Source organism: Giraffa tippelskirchi, chromosome 10 (genome assembly GCF_054371585.1).
Source record: "Giraffa tippelskirchi isolate mGirTip1 chromosome 10, T2T-mGirTip1v1.2.pri, whole genome shotgun sequence".
Lineage (NCBI taxonomy): Eukaryota > Metazoa > Chordata > Mammalia > Artiodactyla > Giraffidae > Giraffa > Giraffa tippelskirchi.
In genome coordinates this window covers 119,061,149-119,080,026 of record NC_137284.1, presented here as the reverse complement: position 1 = coordinate 119,080,026, position 18,878 = coordinate 119,061,149, and the positions used below count along the sequence as shown (strand labels likewise).

General features: G+C 37.6%; 1 long non-coding RNA gene across 1 annotated transcript in view; it reads left to right on the top strand.

Annotated features, from left to right (window-relative positions):
• LOC145523528 (uncharacterized) overlaps positions 1-11,608 on the top strand; it is a 256,078-nt gene extending 244,470 nt beyond the window's left edge. Inside the window, exon 8 of the long non-coding RNA XR_014066679.1 lies at positions 11,544-11,608. This is a non-coding gene — a long non-coding RNA (uncharacterized LOC145523528). The remainder of the gene's footprint in view (positions 1-11,543) is intronic.
• Positions 11,609-18,878: the final 7,270 nt, after the last annotated feature.

The following is an 18,878-nucleotide window of genomic DNA, read 5'->3' as shown; positions in this document are numbered from 1 at the left end:
GCAAGTTTGGAAAACTCAGCAGTGGGCACAGAATTGGAAAAGGTCAGTTTTCATTCCAGTCCCAAAGAAAGGCAATGCCAAAGAATGCTCAAACTACCGCACAATTGCACTCATCTCACATGCTAGCAAAGTAATGCTCGAAAGTCTCCAAGCCAGGCTTCAATAGTACATGAACCATGAACTTCCAGCTGTTCAAACTGGACTTAGGAAAGGCAGAGGAACCAGAAATCAAATTGCCAACATCTGTTGGATCATCAAAAAAGCAAGAAAGTTCCAGAAAAACATCTACTTCTTCTTTATTGACTGAACATCAAAAGTTTTTATAAACTGAAAACCAGATATCCCATGTTAAGGAATTTAGAGCTTTTCTGTGTATGGGAAGATACAAGAGTCTGGGCTCACTGAAATCATTCCTTTGATATGCACATTACCTATCTGGAGTCAGTATTCTGTTTTCACATCCTGAGTGACTCAGGGCTCACCATACGGAGTGGTTGCAGTCTGATGGCTGATATTAATAGATAGCAGGTACTCTTCTTCCTGAGCACCCCTCAGAGCTCACCAGATCACATTTGAGGGATGCAATCTCTGATGACTGTAACGTCCTTGTTTACTGATATGGCAGGAAATATTCCTTTTCTCAGTAAGAAAGAAAAAAGAATAATCAAGCTTGTAAGGAAATATCAGAAGGTCCATGATGGGCTGTGGCCACAATTGAGTCCATTTAGTGGGTTCAATTTATGGTTGTTGTGAGGATGTTGGTGGACTTTTTGTATAAAATATTGTAAGACAATTAATGAACAGAAACTCAAGAAATGTGTTGAGAAAGTATTGACTAATGTCAGAATGTGGATTGGAAAGGAAAATGCTAGTCATAGACCTGCATATTGTCATCTCCCTTTGCTACAGGATGCTTCTGGAGAGAAAAATATACTAAAATCTCTTTTGAAATCTTAAAATATAGAAACGGCAAGTATAGCAGTGGTATTTTGTAGCAAGAGGATTCTAATACATAGAATATTTTGAGTACATGTATATAATCTGTCTAGGAATGCTTATATTAAACCTGTGTGAATTTATGGGTCATGGCTACCTGGAAAATATCACAGAAGCTACGTAACCGTCTGTATACAAAATGGAGTTGTTTCATGACAGAAATACTTCTCTTTTATTAAAGGAATGCTTTTGCAAACTTGAAACTTCTCATGCTCAGTCATGTCCAGCTCTTTGCAACCCCATGAACTGTAGCCCACCATGGAATGCCCCCTGTCCATGGGATTCTCCAGGCAAGAATACTGGAGTGGGTTGCCATTTCTTCCTCCAGGGGATCTTCTCAACCTAGAGATTGAACCCGTGTCTCCTGCATCTCCTGCATTGACAGGTGGATTCTTTACCACTGAGCCACCTGGGCTTCCCAGTGCTTTTGCATGCTACACGTAAAAGTTGTGTATTAAGTCTAGACCAGAGCAGGCACTAACACAACGTTAAAGAACCTGGGCAGAGGCGTTGACTATCCCAGACTTTTCCAGACTTTTCTTTTCTCATGATATCCTGTCTCCTTGAAATTATTTCTGTGGCTTAATTCTGGATAACATCTCTGATCCTTTGAATCTGATTTGACAATTCACTCCTTTAGATCATTCAAGCTACAGCCCTCAATGCCCAAGATTGACCACTGTGACCCTTTAAATGGGCTTCCTAGGTTTTTCCAGATCCAAGCCTTTCCTTTCTAGAGCCACATCAAAACTTTTCTGTTCCTTGATCCAGGTTCTCTAGATTTTGCTCTCAATTAGTAAGTTGAACATTATAATTAATATACACTATTATCATCAGTATTATTATTGTTAGTGTTCCCTGGTTAAAGAAATGGATTTGGAGTCACATGTCTTCACACTGAACTATGGTGACAGGATATGTTATTTTATTTTATTTTTTTGGTTTTCTTCGAGTGGAGGTGATCTCTTTTGCCTTTTGAATCTTACACATGACTTTATTTTTTTACTGCCTCTCTTGACATATTCAGCCTTGAAATAATTTTTTGTAAACATGTCTTATTTCTACAATTAGGACAGAAATGTTTGTCACTATTTTCTAAATCTCCCACAGTGTTTGGCAGAATGTATTTTCTCTAAAGGCACTTCATGAACATTTGACAAATTAAATTGAGTGGACAGATAAGCCTTTTGGTTTTCTTCAAAACAGGGGAGATTGTAATAATAACATTATTAACATAAATAAGCAAATTCTACTCCAGTTTATTTTCTAATATCCCACCCTTAGATAAAAGAGGTGAAACATCTTCCCTTTTTTACATTTTCGTTATTATGAGGAAAAAGACAAAGATTTATTTTTCTTTTTGGTGTGGGTGGGGACCATTTTCAAGGAATTTTATTCTATGTATCGAGCAGATTTCAGAAAATTCCTGAATTTTCAGGCAGTCAAAAATAAGAGAAAAAGGAAGAATCAGAGAATCAGGAAAATTAGGAAGCCTATTATGTATTACTGACCCGATGAATCAGGACCTGAGGTTTAATGAAAAGTCACCGAAAAGGCAACAATGGGGAAAATTGGCATTTAGAGAAACTTGTAATTTGTTTGTTCCTAATGAAACATTCACTTTGAGGTCCAATTAAGATCAAAATAGTTTTTACTGGTAGTTCATTAAACCCAACAGATGGCCAGTGATTTCTGCTGAGGGAGTTGTAGTTTACAAATGAGGATTTTAAGGAGTATTTAGATGCTTGAATGTTTTGAGGGCACCTCCTCTTAATGGCACCTCCTACCTTTCTCCATCCGCTGATAGGCAAAGAGCCTGATTTGTTACTCAGAGGAGCAAGGGCTGTGGGAAGTTCAGAGGCTGCACCTTTGCCAGGTTAGTGTTGCCACATAAAGCTCTCAAAAAACAGCCAGTATTTAGTACTTTCATGCTTCAGTCACCTTTCCCCCTACAATTAGGCCAAGGTTGGGATCTTGTGGTATTTTATCTACATGTAAGCAGATAGCTGAGTAAGGGAAAAAACAGAAAACAATTCTGAGAAGAAGGTTGTCTTTAATCCTTTTATCGGAAACTGTCTTTGCTAGGAAAATAGCTTATTATATCTAGCCTTATGCACCTGAAGTAAAAACCTTCTTTTTTTCCTAAGAACTTAAGAGTATCTTTGTGAAATAGTTATATAACAATAATTGTGCATTTCATTAACAGGGACTTTGATGTGGGCCTTAGTTTTATTGGATCATCTTCCCTCTAGCTGATTTACTGGCCACAGACAAAGGAAGTTGTCAGTATGTTTATGTTCTGTGTATGTGGGTACAGTAGTAATTTGTTCAGTCACTCAGTCGTGTCTGACTCTTTGCGACCCCATGGACTGTGACATGCCAGGCTTCCCTGTCCTTCATCATCTCCTGCAGCTTGCTCAAACTCATGTCCATAGAGTCGGTGATGCCATCCAGGCACCTCATCCTCTGTCGTCCCCTTCTTGTCCCGCTCTCAGTCTTTTCCAGCATCAGAGTCTTTGCTGATGAGCTGACTTCTCGCATCAGGTGGCCAAAGTATTGGAGTTTCAGCTTCAGCATCAGTCCTTGCAATGAAATTGATGGTTAATTTCCTTTAGGACTGACTGGTTTCATCTCTTTGAGAGTCTTCTCCAACACCACAGTTCAAAAGCATCACTTCTTCTGTGCTCAGCCTTCTTTATAGTCCAGCACTCACATCCACACATGACTACTGGAAAAACCATAGCCTTGACTATACAGATCTTTGTTGGCAAAGTAAGGTCTCTGCTTTTAAATACGCTGTCTAGGTTTGTCAAGCATCTTTTAATTTCAGAGCTTCTGTCACCATCTGCAGTAATTTTAGAGTCCAAGAAAATAGTATCAGTCACTGTTCTCATTGTTTTCCCATCAATTTGCCAAGAAGTGATGGGATCAGATGCCATGATCTTAGTTTTCTGAATATTGAGTTTTAAGACAACTTTTTCACTCTCCTCTTTCACCTTCATCAAGAGGTTCATTAGTTCCTCTTCACTTTTTGCCGTAAAGGTGGTGTCTTCTGCATATCTGAGGTTATTGATATTTTTCCTTGCAATCTTGATTCCAGTTTGTGCTTCATCCAGCCCAGCATTTCTCCTGATGTACTCTGCATGTAAGTTAAATAGCAGGGTGAAGATATAGAGCCTTGATGTACTCCTTTCCCAATTGGAAGCCAGTTCATTGTTCCATATCCAGTTCTAACTATTGCTTCTTGATCTGCATACAGATTTCTCAGGAGGCACTTAAGGTGGTCTGGTATTCCCATCTCTTTAAGAATTTTCCGCAGTTTGTTGTGGTCCACACAGTCAAAGGCTTTAGCATAGTCATTGAAGCAGAAGTAGATGTTTTTCTGGAATTCTCTTGCTTTTTCTATGATCCATCGGAAGTTGGCAATTTGATCTCTGGTTCCTCTGCCTTTTTCTAAATCCAGCTTGAACATCTGAAAGTTTTGATTCACGTACTGTTGAAGCCTAGCTTGGAGAATTTTGAGCATTATTTTTCTAGCATGTGAAATGAGTGCAATTGTGTGGTAGTTGAGCAATCTTTGGCATTGCCCTTCTTTGGGATTGAAATGAAATGACCTTTTCCAGTTCTGTGGCCACTGCTGAGTTTTCCAGATTTGCTGGCATATTGAGTGTAGCACTTTCATGGCATCATCTTTTAGGATTTGAAATAGCTCAGCTAGAATTCCATCACCTCCACTAGCTTTGTTTGTAGAGATGCTTCCTAAGGCCCACTTGACTTCATACTCCATGATGTCTGGCTCTAGGTGAGTGATCACATCTTCATGGTTATCTGGGTCATTAAAATCTTTTCTTGTATCATTCTTCTATGTATTCTTGCCACCTCTTCTTAATATCTTCTGCTTCTGTTAGGTCCATACCATTTCTGTCCTTTATCATGACCATCTTTGCATGAAATGTTCCCTTGGTATCTCTAATTTTCTTGAAGAGATCTCTAGTCTTCCCATTGTATTGTTTTTCTCTATATCTTTTCATTGATCAGTCAGGCTTTCTTATCTCTCCTTGTTATTCTTTGGAACCCTGCATTCAGATGGGTATATCTTTCATTTTCTGCTTTGCCTTTCACTTCTCTTCTTTTTTTCTCAGCTGTTCCTCAGATAACCATTTTCCCTTTTTGCATTTCTCTTCTTGGAGATGGTTTTGATCACTGCCTCCTGTACAATGTTACCTCTGTCCATAGTTCTTCAGGCACTCTGTCTATCAGATCTAATCCCTTGAATCTATTTGTCACCTCCACTGTATAATTGTAAGGGATTTGAGTTAGGTTATACCTGTATGGCCTAGTGGTTTTCCCTACTTTTTTCAATTTAAATCTGAATTTTGCAATAAGGAACTGATGATCTGAATCATAGTCAGCTTCGGGTATTTTTTTTCCTGACTGTACAGAGCTTCTCCATCTTCAGCTGCAGAGAATATAACCAATCTGATATCAGTATTGACCATCTGGTGATGTCCTAGTGTAAAGTCGTGTCTTGTGTTGTTGGAGGAGGGTGTTTGCTATGACCTGTGTGTTCTCTTAACAACACTCTGTTAGCCTTTGCCCTGCTTCATTCTGTACTCCAAGGCCAAACTTGTCTGTTACTCCTGGTATCTCTTGACTTCCTACTTTTGCATCCCAATCCCCTGTGATCAAAAGGACATCTTCTTTTGGCATGAGTTCTAGAAGATCTAGTAGGTCTCAATAGAACCATTCAATTTCAGGTTCTTCAGCATTAGTGGTTGAGCATAGACTTGGATTTCTGTGATATTGAATGATTTGCCTTGGAATCTAACAGAGATCATTCTGTCATTTTTGAGATTGCGCCCAAGTACTGCATTTCTCTTTTGTTGACTATGAGGGCTATTCCATTTTTTCTAAGGGGTTCTTGCCCACAATAGTAGATATAATGCTCATGTGAGTTAAATTCACCTATTATGGTCCATTTTAGTTCATTGATTCCTAAAATGTCAATGTTCACTCTTGCCATCTCTTGTTTGATCACTTATAATTTACCTTGATTCATGGACCTAACATTCCAGGTACCTATGCAATACTATTCATTATAGCATTGGAATTTACTTTTGCCGCAGTCACATCCACAACTGGGCAATTTTTCTGCTTTGGCTTAGCCTCTTCATTCCTTCTGGAGCTATTTCTCTTCTCCAGTAGCATATTGGGCACCTTCCAACCTGGGGAGTTCATCTTTTATTGTCATATCTTTTTGCCTTTTCATACCGTTCATATTGATGAACGTAGTTCATCAATACTGTTTATTAAATTTTGCTTTCTTGACCTACAGATAAAACATATGTTTGTCAACATATCTTAGATAAAGATATTTTCCTTTCTTTATAGAATGATTGTCTGTGAGGATTATTACTAGGAGGCTTATCAAAGTTTAATGTGATATGCTAGTCTTTATTCTGGAAGTTGGTATTTAAGGACTATTATGTAATATTCAAAAAGTATTAAAATTTAGTCTCAGAGCAGTGTTATGATAAAAAACTATAACCAATAAATAATTTCATAGAAACTCAAATTTCTCTTTGTATTTCTCAAATATTGAGAAGCAATGATTTTGCTCATGCTAATAATAACTCAAAATTTTTCCTTAATAATAAACTTTTGTTAATTTAATGCTGTCTAGGTGATACAACTCTTTATGTAAGTTTGCTTCAGGGATTGGCTGACATCAAAAGGAAGGAAGGAAAAATCATTTTCCAGTCATGTCTCAGAACTTGAAGGTTGAATGACACCAAGAACTTATATAGTTTCCCTGTGGCCTATCTTACACAGAAGAACTATACAAAAAAGAGCTTCACGACCCAGATAATCACGATGGTGTGATCACTCACCTATAGCCAGATACCCTGGAATGTGAAGTCAAATGGGCCTTAGGAAGCATCACTACAAACAAACCTAGTGGAGGTGATGGGATTCCAGTTGAGCTGTTTCAAATCGTAACAGATGATGCTGTGAAAGTGCTGCACTCAATATGTCAGCAAATTTGGAGAACTCGGCAGCGGCCACAGGACTGGAAAAGGTCAGTCTTCATTCCAATCTCAAAAAAAGGCAATGCCAAAGAATGCTCAAACTACTGCACAATTGCACTCATCTCACATGCTAGGAAAGTAATGCTCAAAATTCTCCAAGCCAGGCTTCAATAGTACATGAACCGTGAACTTCCACGTGTTCAAGCCGGATTTAGAAAAGGCTGAGGAACCAGGGATCAAATTGCTAACATCCGTTGGATCACTGAAAAAGCAAGAGAGTTCCAGAAAAACATCTACTTCTGCTTTATTGACTATGCCAAAGCCTTTGACTGTGAAGACCACAACAAACTCTGGAAAACTATTAAAGAGATGGGAATACCAAACCACCTGATCTGCCTCTTGAGAAATATGTATGCAGGTCAGGAAGCAACAGTTAGAACTGGACATGGAACAACAGACTTGTTCCAAATCAGGAAAGGAGTATGTCAAGGCTGTATATTGTCACCCTGCTTATTTAACTTATGTGCAGTGTACATCATGAGAAACACTGGGCTGGATGAAGCACAAACTGATATCAAGATTGCCGGGAGAAATATCAATAACATCAGATATGCGGATGACACCACCCTTATGGCAGAAAGTGAATAAGAGCTAAAGAGCCTCTTGATGAAAGTGAAAGAGGAGAGTAAAAATGTTTGCTTAAAACTCAACATTCAGAAAACAAAGATCATGGCATCTGATCCCATCACTTTATGGCAAATATCTGGGGAAACAATATGAACAGTGACAGACTATATTTTTTTGGGCTCCAAAATCACTGCAGATGGTGACTGCAGCCATGAAAATAAAAGACGTTTGCTCCTTGGAAGAAAAATTATGACCAACCTAGTCAGCATATTTAAAAGCAGAGACTTTACTTTGCCAACAAATGTCATCTAGTCAGAGCTATGGTTTTTCCAGTAATCATGTATGGATATGAGAGTTGGAGTATAAAGAAAGCTGAGCGCCAAAGAATTGATTTGAACTGTGCTGTTGAAGAAGACTCTTGAGAGTCCCTTGGATTGCAAGGAGATCCAGCCAGACCATCCTAAAGGAAATCAGTCCTGAATATTCATTGGGAGGACTGATGTTGAAGCTGGAACTCCCAATACTTTGGTCACCTTTTGCAAAGAACTGACTAATACATTGAAAAGACCCTGATGCTGGGAAAGATTGATGATGGGAGGAGAAGGGGATGACAGAGGATGAGATGGTTGGATGGCATCACTGACTCAATGGATATGAGTTTGAGTAGACTCCTAGAGTTGGTGATGGACAGGGAACCTGGCCTGCTGCAGTCCACGGGGTCGCAAAGAGTCGGACATGACTGAGTGACTGAACTGAACTATCTTACAAATTCACTATTTCCCTAAAAATAAGTGATGAAACAAAAAAACAATCAATAAGCAAAGAAAAACAAGCTTGCTTAAGTAATGCTTTTGTCAGATTTTTTCTAGCTCAGAAACTTTCAATGGCCCTATTTCATGTTCTGTTAGAACGAAATTTCTCTGCACGGGCTTTTAAGTTTCTTTTTACATTCTAGCTACATTGTTAGCTCTCAAATTCATTTTCTCCAGCCTAGTCTCTTTATGATTTCATGAACATGCCATAAATGTTCTTCTTTATACATCTTTAATAGTGGTATTTTTTGTCCTGGAATTTCATCTCCTCATCTGCTTATTTGGAGAAGGCAGTGGCAACCCACTCCAGTACCCTTGCCTGGAAAATCCCATGGATGGAGGAGCCTGGTAGGCTGCAGTCCATGGGGTCGTGAAGAGTCGGGCATGAGTGAGTGACTCACTTTCACTTTTCACTTTCATGCATTGGAGAAGGAAATGGCAACCCACTCCAGTGTTCTTGCTTGGAAAATCCCAGGGATGGCAGAGCCTGGTGGGCTGCCGTCTATGGGGCCGCACAGAGTCGGACACTACTGAAGTGATTCAGCAGCAGCAGCAGCAGCAGCATCTGCTTATTCCCAACTAGCCCAAGAAAAGTGGAGGCATTACCAGCTTTTTGAAATCTTTCCTGACAACCTCAACATCTTTTGAACCATTTCTCCTAGTACATTTACACTGTGTTACATAAAATGCTTTATATAATTAGTACAACGTTTCATTTATCTGTTACTGCTGCAAATGATTGCTTTCACAAGCGTGAGTTTTCTAGAATATGAAAACACAGAAATCTCTTCATTTTTATATTGCTTTGTATGTTGTATTTCTGTCAAGTATTACAAGCGTCTCTGCCTAAATAAAGGATATAAAATATACTTAAAACTATTGATGGTTCAGGATCATTCCTATGAACTCTAGGTTCAGTTTAGTCAGTTGTGTCTGACTCTTTGCAACCCCATGAATTCATGTAAATAGTTACGTGCCTTCATGGCCATGTTTTCATATCATCAGTTCAGTTCAGTTCAGTCGCTCAGTCGTGTCCGACTCTTTGCGACCCCATGAATCGCAGCACTCCAGGCCTCCCTGTCCATCACCAACTCCCGGAGTCCACCCAAAGCCATGTCCATTGAGTCGGTGATGCCATCCAACCATCTCATCCTCTGTCGTCCACTTCTCCTCCTGCCCATAATCTTGCTCAGCATCAGGGTCTTTTCCAATGAGTTGGCTCTTTGCATTAGGAGGCCAAATTATTGGAGTTTCAGATTCCGCATCAGTCCTCCCAATGAATATTCAGGACTGATTTCCTTTACGATGGACTGTTTGATCTCCTTGCAGTCCAAGAGACTCTCAAGAATCTTCTCCAACACCACAGTTCAAAAGCATCAATTCTTCGGCGCTCAGCTTTCTTCATAATCCAACTGTCACATCCACACATGACTACTGGAAAAACCACAGCTTTGACTAGACGAATATTTGTTGGCAAAGTAATGTCTCTGCTTTATAATATGCTGTCTAGGTTTGTCATACATTTTCTTCCAAGGAGCAAGTTTCTTTTAATTTCATAGCTGCAGTCACCATCAGCAGTGATTTTGGAGCCCAAGAAAATAAAGTCTGTCACTGTTTCTAATATTTCCACATCTATTTGCCATGAAGTGATGGGACTGGACGAGATGAACTTAGTTTTTGAATGTTGAGTTTAAGCCAGCTTTTTCACTGTCCTGTTTCACCTTCATCAAGAGGCTCTTTAGTTCCTCTTCACTTTCTGCCATAAGGATAGTATCATCTGTGTATCTGAGGTTATTGATATTTCTCCCAGCAATATTGATCCCAGCATGTGCTTCATCCAGCCAGGCATTTCACATTGATGTATTCTGATCAGGGTGACAATATACAGCCTTGATGTACTCCTTTCCTAATTTGGAGCCAGTCTGTTGTTCCATGTCTGGTTCTAGCCGTTGCTTCTTGCTCTGCATATATATTTCTCAAGAGGCAGATCAGGTGGTTTGGTATTCCCATCTCTTGAAGAATTTTCCACAGTTTAATTGTGATCTACACAGTCAAAGGCTTTGGTGTAATCAATAAAGTAGAAGTAGATGTTTTTCTGGAACTCTCTTGCTTTTTTGATGATCCAATGGATGCAATTTGATCTCTGGTTTCTCTGCCTTTTCTAAATCCGACTTGAACATCTGGAAGTTCACGGTTCATGTACTATTGAAGCCTAGCTTGGAGAATTTTGGGCATTACTTTGCTAGCGTGTGCGATGAGTGCAATTGTGCAGTAGTTTGAATATTCTTTGGCATTGCCCTTCTTTGGGATTGGAAAGAAAAAACTGACCATTTCCAGTCCTGTGGCCACTGCTGAGTTTTGCAAATTTGCTGACATATTGAGTGCAGCACTTCATCAGCAACATATTTTAGGATTTGAAATAGCTCAACTGTCATTCCATCACCTCCAGTAGCTATATTTGTAGTGATGCTCCTAAGGCCCACTTGACTTCGCATTCCATCATGTCTGGCTCTAGGTGAGTGATCACATTATTGTGAGCATTAACTATGATGAACTATGAACATTAATTATTATATTATGCTATATAGTGTTAGTTGCTCCATCATGTCCAACTCTTGCAGCCCCATTTACTGGAGCCTATCAGGCTTCTCTGTCCATAGGATTTTCTAGACAAGGCAGTAATTGTGACTTCCCTGGTGGCCCAGTGGTAAAGAATCCTCCTGCAATGTAGGAGATGCGGTAGGAGCTGCAGGTTTAATCCCTGGGTCAGGAATATCCCCTGGCGAAGGAAATGGCAGCCCACTCCAGTATTCTTGCCTGGGAAATCCCATGGTCAGAGGAGCCTGGTGATCTACAGTGTGTGGTGGTCTCAAAAAAGTCGGATACGACTTAGTGACTAAACAACAGCAACAAATAGTAAATAGCAAGGCATTTGTTGCGTGTAAACATTCTTCTAAGTTCATATTTTCTTCAGTTTCTTTCTTGGTAATAGTCTTTGAAGCATCATCTCCTCTGTAACTCATATTTCCACCTTTATAATAACACTGCATTTTCCATCTATCTATTTTACCCATTTTAGGTAGACTGGACCTTCCTTGTTGATGACAAGTGAACTGCAGAGCAATAAAGGCAGCCCACTATCTCAATTTCTAGGGTCTGGAGCTAATTTAGTTGAACTCCACCCTGTCAGGAGAACGATTTCTAACCTTTCCAACCCTGGAATGTCCTTTTATGCCATTGTGACAACCAAATAGAATGGGCAAATGGATATAGGAGCGTTTAGTTGATTGACATCAGTCAACTTATGTATCTTGGAGATCTTTGTTCTACTTGCCTGATCTTCAATTGGATGTGGACTTGCTATACATTTATTGTTGTTTTATAATATTTCATGTCTTACTTTCCTCAGTTTGATAAGATTATAAAATGTCTTTTGGACATTTACTGTAAAATAAGTACATTCTATATGATGAGAAATATAATTATATTTATATCTGGCTTATGCTGTAGAAGATTTCTCCTGATCACCAATTTAAACCTCATAATCACCAATTTAAACCTCATAATCATACTGTATTGTAATTTATGATACACTCATTTTACAGACAAATAAAAGGAAATTTAGAGAAAGAGGTTATGCTGCTGGCACCTGAGTTTCAAACACAAGTCTTCTGACTTCTGTTCCAGTGTATCCTTATCTATTACTTCATCTTCTTAGTAAGGCATTGAGCTAGGCTTCAAGAAGCTTCTTGCTTCCTCAGAATGGATAGAATAAACACAGAATAACTACCTAATTGGGTTGTGGTTAGTGCTCTGCAGAAGTGAGACAGTGTAGTGGAAATTAAAAGGTGTGGTGTATAATTGTGTGTCTGAGTGCTTGCTCAAAGTAAAACATATAAGAAAGTCATTGATATTTATAAGGAAGAAATAGGCCTTGGTATGTGTAATATTTGGAAGATAGATGCTGAATGGAATTTGATGGCAGACGAAGGCATAGACTGTGGAAACAAAGATTTGTAAAGGTTGATACAAAGTATACAAAGGGGATTTGTGAGGGATTAGTGGAGATTAATGGTACATTTCTAGGAGAGTTGTGATGACTATGCTGAGGATAATGTCCTTAAAACTGTTTCCTGTTTATAGTGTATTTGATTTAATGGTGAGAGATGGCTTTAGATATCATGTTATAATGAATTCAGTTTTTTCCTTGGTTGGAGAAATGGTGAGAGCCACATGTAAACTTTTTGACTGAGAGGCTGATAGTTATCAATTAGCTCTTGATTTTGATGTTCCAGGCAGCATTTGTTTATATGCTGGTACATGGGGAGTTTGGAAGTTGTTTTTGTGATCCAATATTCTTGTTTCCACTCCAGATATGATTCTTTAACAGTCTCTAGAAAAGATATCAGTAGTGCTGTAAAGACCCCCAACTGGGATTTTAATTAAAGTTAATATATTTATACACCAAGAAGAAGGTTATTAGAAATTATTAATAGCACAATTTAAACTCCATAGGAAGAAGTTCATATTTTTCAATAACTGGTTTTTAATATGGGTAAAATTTGCATCATTTTTACTTTCATTTTTACCTAAAACTTTGGTAATGCTCTTGTTTTCCTAAACAATGATTGTACTGACCAACTTCTTACTTTAAAAATTTGTCTCTTTAAGACAAATCATTAAGATCAGTTACTTGACTAGCTTCTTGGTTGATCTGTTAACTCAGGTAAAAGAAACACTTTAGTCCTTGTGGAAAAAAGTCTACAATACCTGAAATATAGTAAGCTGTCTGTCTTCCTCTCCATTTTAGTAGGTGCACTAAATGTGCAAAGGTTTTTGCTTTGCTTATCTTCCCATGAGACTTTAAGGATTAAACAATTCCTAGCAAAGAAACAAAGGCAAAGTCATGCTATTTCTCAAATAATTCAAGTGAAACCTGGCAATAAGATGAAGTATAAGCCCAGGACACTGGGAAAAAAAACCAAACTGAAATTGCCAAAATAGCCCAAATGTTGGGGAACATTTTTGTGCTATATTGAATTCAAGCAGGAGAGATACTCCGAAAATATTTTGATGCTTTTGTTTTTTTAAGAAAAATGTCAGGTACTGAATATTAACTTTTATTCATGCATTCAATAAAAAATTAGAAATATATATGTGGACTGTGGGTTGTTTTGAACTAAGAATAAAATCTGAAACATTTTATTTGATGGAGCACTTTTATAATCAAGTTTCCAAATTAGAATAAACATTTTGAAGCTCAAATAATCCTTTGACTATGATTAGATTTAGTTCTATTTGTACCTAATATTTTTAGGCTTTAGTGGATAATATAAAAGAAACTTGATTTTCTCTATGAATCACTTTAAATTTTGAGCCATGAGTTTTAGTTTTTCTAAGAGGTAAAATCAGAAAATACATCATGTGCCCAAAGAGTGCCATCTATCCCTATTTAAGAAGATTTACGGAAAAACTATTGTATCTTACTATTATAGTCAGAAGCACTATGTTTGCATTATTTGAGAACAAATTATATCCACATCCTGATGTAAATTCATTGTATGATTCTATTGGGCTTCCCAGGTGATGCTAGTGGTAAAGAACCCACCTGCCAGTGCAGGAGACATAAAAAATGTGGGTTTGATCCCTGGGTCTGGAAGATCCTCTGGAGGAGGGCATGCAACCTACTCCAGTATTCTTGCCTGGAGAATCCCCATAGATAGAGGAGCCTGGTGGACTACAGTCCATAGGGTTGCAAAGAGTCGGACGTGACTGAAGCGACTTAGCATGCATGTATGCATACACACATGATTCTATTGTTGCTTTCCAAAATACAGCTCTCTGTAAAAGTTAAAAAAAATTATGTAAAACTTTGCATCTTTTATACATAGTCACTATAAGATATATTTGTGTTCAAACATTGTCTTTCTAGTTCCTTGCAAGTGTCAGACAATGACATTTCTGAATTTTGGATTCCATCTATTCACTGATAATCTCAAATCTGTATTTCTACACTGAGTTACTCTCCTGGGTCCACAGCTACACATCCAGCATCTTATCTGACATCCTCATTTGGAGATCTAATAGGTGTTTCAAACTTAATGTATCTAAATAAAAGTAGAGATGCTCTCATCTCTCACCTCAATCCCAAATCTAATTCCTTACAAGCTATTTTATATCAGATTTTACAAATTTCTCAATCAAAAGAAAAAAGAAAGAAAATCAAGAAATCATTCTTGACTCTTTTTGTTCTTTCATATTTGCATCCAGTATGTTGTTAATAAGCTATCCCCCCATTCTCTAAAATAACTATATTCAAAAATCTGACCTCTTCTCTTTTTTAACCTTGCCACAGTCTGAAAAGCCATAAATTTTGCACTGACTTCTGCAATAGCCTCCTGTAACCATTCTGCTGAAAACCTTCCAAAGACTTCACATTGTATATGAAAAAAGCCAGTGCCAAAGAATCCTAGCACTCACCAATATCCTCGTTTCTTTTTCAAAAATAAAGAACAGAAATTTCTCACAGTTCTTTTTAAAATTTGAAGTGTAGTTGATTTACAATCTTGTGTTTGTTTCAGGTGTATAGCAAAGTGATTTGGTGCTATGCATATTTTTCCCATGTCTTGGCTATTGTAAATAGTCCTTCTGTGAACACTGAGGTGAATATAGTTTCTTTTCCATTGTGTGTGTATGTATATATACACATACACAGTTTTCTTATCCACTCAAAATACAACACTTAGGTTGCTTCCATATCTTCCAATATACATATTCTTTTTACAATATATATATTGTCTTTCAGATTCTTTTCCCTTATAGATTGTTACAAAAAATATTGAGTATAGATAGTTCCCTGTACTGTGCAGTAGATTCTTATTGGTTATCTATTTTATATATAGATATTGTGAATATGTTAACCCAAACTCCTCATTTATCCACCCCTCCCCATGTTTCCCCTTTGGTAACCATTAGTTCATTTTCTATATCTGTTTGGATTTATTTCTGTTTTGTACATAAGTTCATTTGTATCATTTTTTTTTGTTTTGAAGATTCCACATGTAAGCGATATTACATGATATTTGTCTTTCTCTCTCTGGCTTACTTTACCTAGTATGATAATCTCTAGGTCTAATCATATTGCTATGAATGGCCTTATTTCATTCTTTTTTATGGTTGAGTTACATAGCTCAGTTGGTAAAGAATCAGCCTGCAATATAGGAGACCCTGTTTTGATTCCTGGATTGAAAAGATCTGCTGGAGAAGGATAGGCAACCCACTCCAGGATTCTTGGGCTTTCCTTGTGCTGAGCTGGTAAAGAATCTGCCCGCAGTGTGGGAGACCTGGGTTCAGTCTCTGGGTTGGGAAGATCCCCTGGAGAATGGAAAGGCTATCCACTCCAGTATTCTGGCCTAGAGAATTCCATGGACTGTATAGTCCATGGGGTTGCAAAAAGTCAGACATGACTGAGCGACTTTCACTTTTACAGTATTTTATTTTATATATGAACTATTTTGTCTTTATCGAGTCATTTTGGACATTTAGGTTGTTTCCATGTCTTACCTATTGTAATAGTGCTGCTGTGAACATTGAGGTGCATATAGTTTCATCTCCCAGTCTGTGCATAAACACACACACACACACACACACACATCGTCCCTATCTATTCAATAAGCAATGCTTAGGTTGCTTCCATGTCTTGGTGGTTATAAATAATGCTGCTATGAACATTGGTGTTCATGTATTTTCAAATTAGTGTTTTTTTGTTTCCTTTGGGTAGATATCAGGAAGTGGAATTGGTAGATCAAATCATAATTCTATTTTTTATTTTTTGAGAAACCTCCATACTGTTTTCCATAGTGACTGCACCAATTTGTAATGCCGGCAAATGCATGAAAGCATTCCCTTTTAGCCACATATTTGTCAACACTAGTTGTTTGTTGTTATTTTGATTATAGCCATTCTGACAGGTATGAGGTGATATCTCATTGTGGTTTTGATTGAGCATATTTTCATGTCTCTGTTGGTCACCTGTATGTCTTTTTTTGAAAAATGTCTATTCAGGCTCTTTGCCTATTATAAAATTGAATTGTTTTTGATGTTAAGGTTTATGAGTTCTTTGTATATTTTGGATATTAATCCCTTATTGGGTATATTGTTTGCAAATAACTTCTCCTGTATTTAGTAGGCTGCTTTTCTGTTTAGTTGATGGTTTCTTTCACTGTGCAAAAGCTTTTTGGTTTATTGTAGTCCACTTAAACATTTTTTGCTTTTTTTTTCCCTTTGCCTTAGGAGACAAATTAAATATCATTAAGACCAATGCCAGAGATCATACTGGGTATATTTTCCTGTAGGAATTTTATGATTTTAGGTCTTACATTTAAGTTTTTATGTTGAATTTATTTTTGTATATGGTATGAGAAAGTAGTCCAGTTTGATTCTTGTGCATGTAGCTGTCCAGTTTTCCCAGCACTATATGTTAAAGAAGCTATCTTTTCCGTATTGTATGTTCTTGCCTCCTTTATCATAGACTGACTATATTTGCATGTGGGTTTATCTCTGGCTCTCTATTCTGTTCCATTGATCTGTGTGTCTGTTTTTATGCCAGTATTATAAAATTTGTCTGTTTTGGTTATTGAAGATTTTTGGTATAATTTAAAATCAGATAGCATGATACCTAAGAAAAGGGATTCTAAATGTTCATTGTTATGGCCTAAAATATTGCATGGCATGGCATGGTATGTACTCAGTATTTTTTAACTGTTTGACTACTGTATGTGCATGCGTGCTCAGTCATATCCAGCTCTTGGCAACCCTGTGGACTGTATCCGCCAGGCTTCTTTGTCCATGGGATATTCCAGGCAAGAATATTGGAGTGGGTTGCCATTTCCTCCTCCAGGGGAACTTATTGACCCAGTCATCAAACCCACATCTCCTGTGTCTCCTGCACTGCAGGCAGATTCTTTATCACCTGAGTTACCTGGGAACAAGATGTATGATACCTGAAAATAGGAATTATATCCTGTAGCTCAAATGTATATAAAGCATATATCTCTTATAAATCATAATATTTCTAGTATCATGTCTCATTTAATTCATGTAAATAAGGCAATAATAGAAGGGCATAATATTTGGACAGGAAATATCCATTTTAAGTTTTGAACCTACTGTGTGATCCTAAGAAATTCTTTCTTAGGCTCTATTTCTACTATGTACACAATGGCATGCTATGTACACAATAGTATATGCTTCATTCTGATGGCAGTTTTATGAGATATAAAATTTGTGAATGGACAGCATAAACTGTTTAGAGTTTTTACAGCGTAAAAGATAAAGCCACAAAACTGTTTTAAAGTACTTAAAAGAAATACTTTGTGTGTTGGATAGAGTTGGGTAGGCACCTTGTGTGTATACATACTTTGTGGGTAGACAATGCTGATAAGTGTTATGCATTTTAATTAGAAATATTATCCCATATTACTATAATACAGGGTTCACTAATATGTTTAACAGTTTCTCTCAGTCGTCATAGTTTCCTGGGACTTCAAAATAAAGAAATTGCTTTCCATTCAACATGTATTCCTATAGTTCAAAATTTTCTTTAATGTGCTATTATTCCTATCTGGTGAGGGTGAACTAAGTGTCAATGCCTGGGTGAAAACTTGCTTGTTTTTTCTGGTAGAAATTAGTTTCTCTTCAGTGGTTCATTTTACCATCATTCTTAGGGGCCTGTCTTCAATTTTCCCTAGATCTTCCTAGATTCATCAAAGTAGGACAAAGCAGCATCATGGGATCAAATATTTATTGTCCATAAGCAAGACGTACTGTCAAGCTTTTATCTGTGTGTACTTTTCCCAGAAAACAACATATATTATAGCAAATAGAATACGTAATGCTTGTTAAATTCCTATGGGAAAGTTCTTTGGAACATTAGCCATAGTTGCTGTTAAATATTAATATTGAAAAGAATGGGGACTTTTTCCCTGAAACTGCCTCAGTGGGGAAGTGGGTTATGTTTTGTTATTATCACTGTTCCTAGTTCTGCTTCAGAGTATGTAATAAAGTGATCAGGATAGTCCTGCCTTTTAAGAAGTCCCTATTTGATCCTCAAATGAAGTTGTAGCTTGTAGGCAGTTCTTTCTGTTATCTGCTTTGTAAGACCGAAGGGCCATGCCAACTCAGATTTGGGGCTGGAAAAAGCATTGTATATTACTCAGAATTTTTCCTCTTCAACAAGAGGACTGAAATGCAATGTGAGGTATATTGTAATTGAATTTTTTAAAAGCATTGCCTTAGGGGAAGGAGTAAAGGGAAGAGTAGAATATTCCTTTGACTGGTTTCTGTCTCCAGGTGTGCTGAAATATCCATCTTATTGCTTATTAAAAAGACAATCAAATAGGCCTAGTCCTGAAAA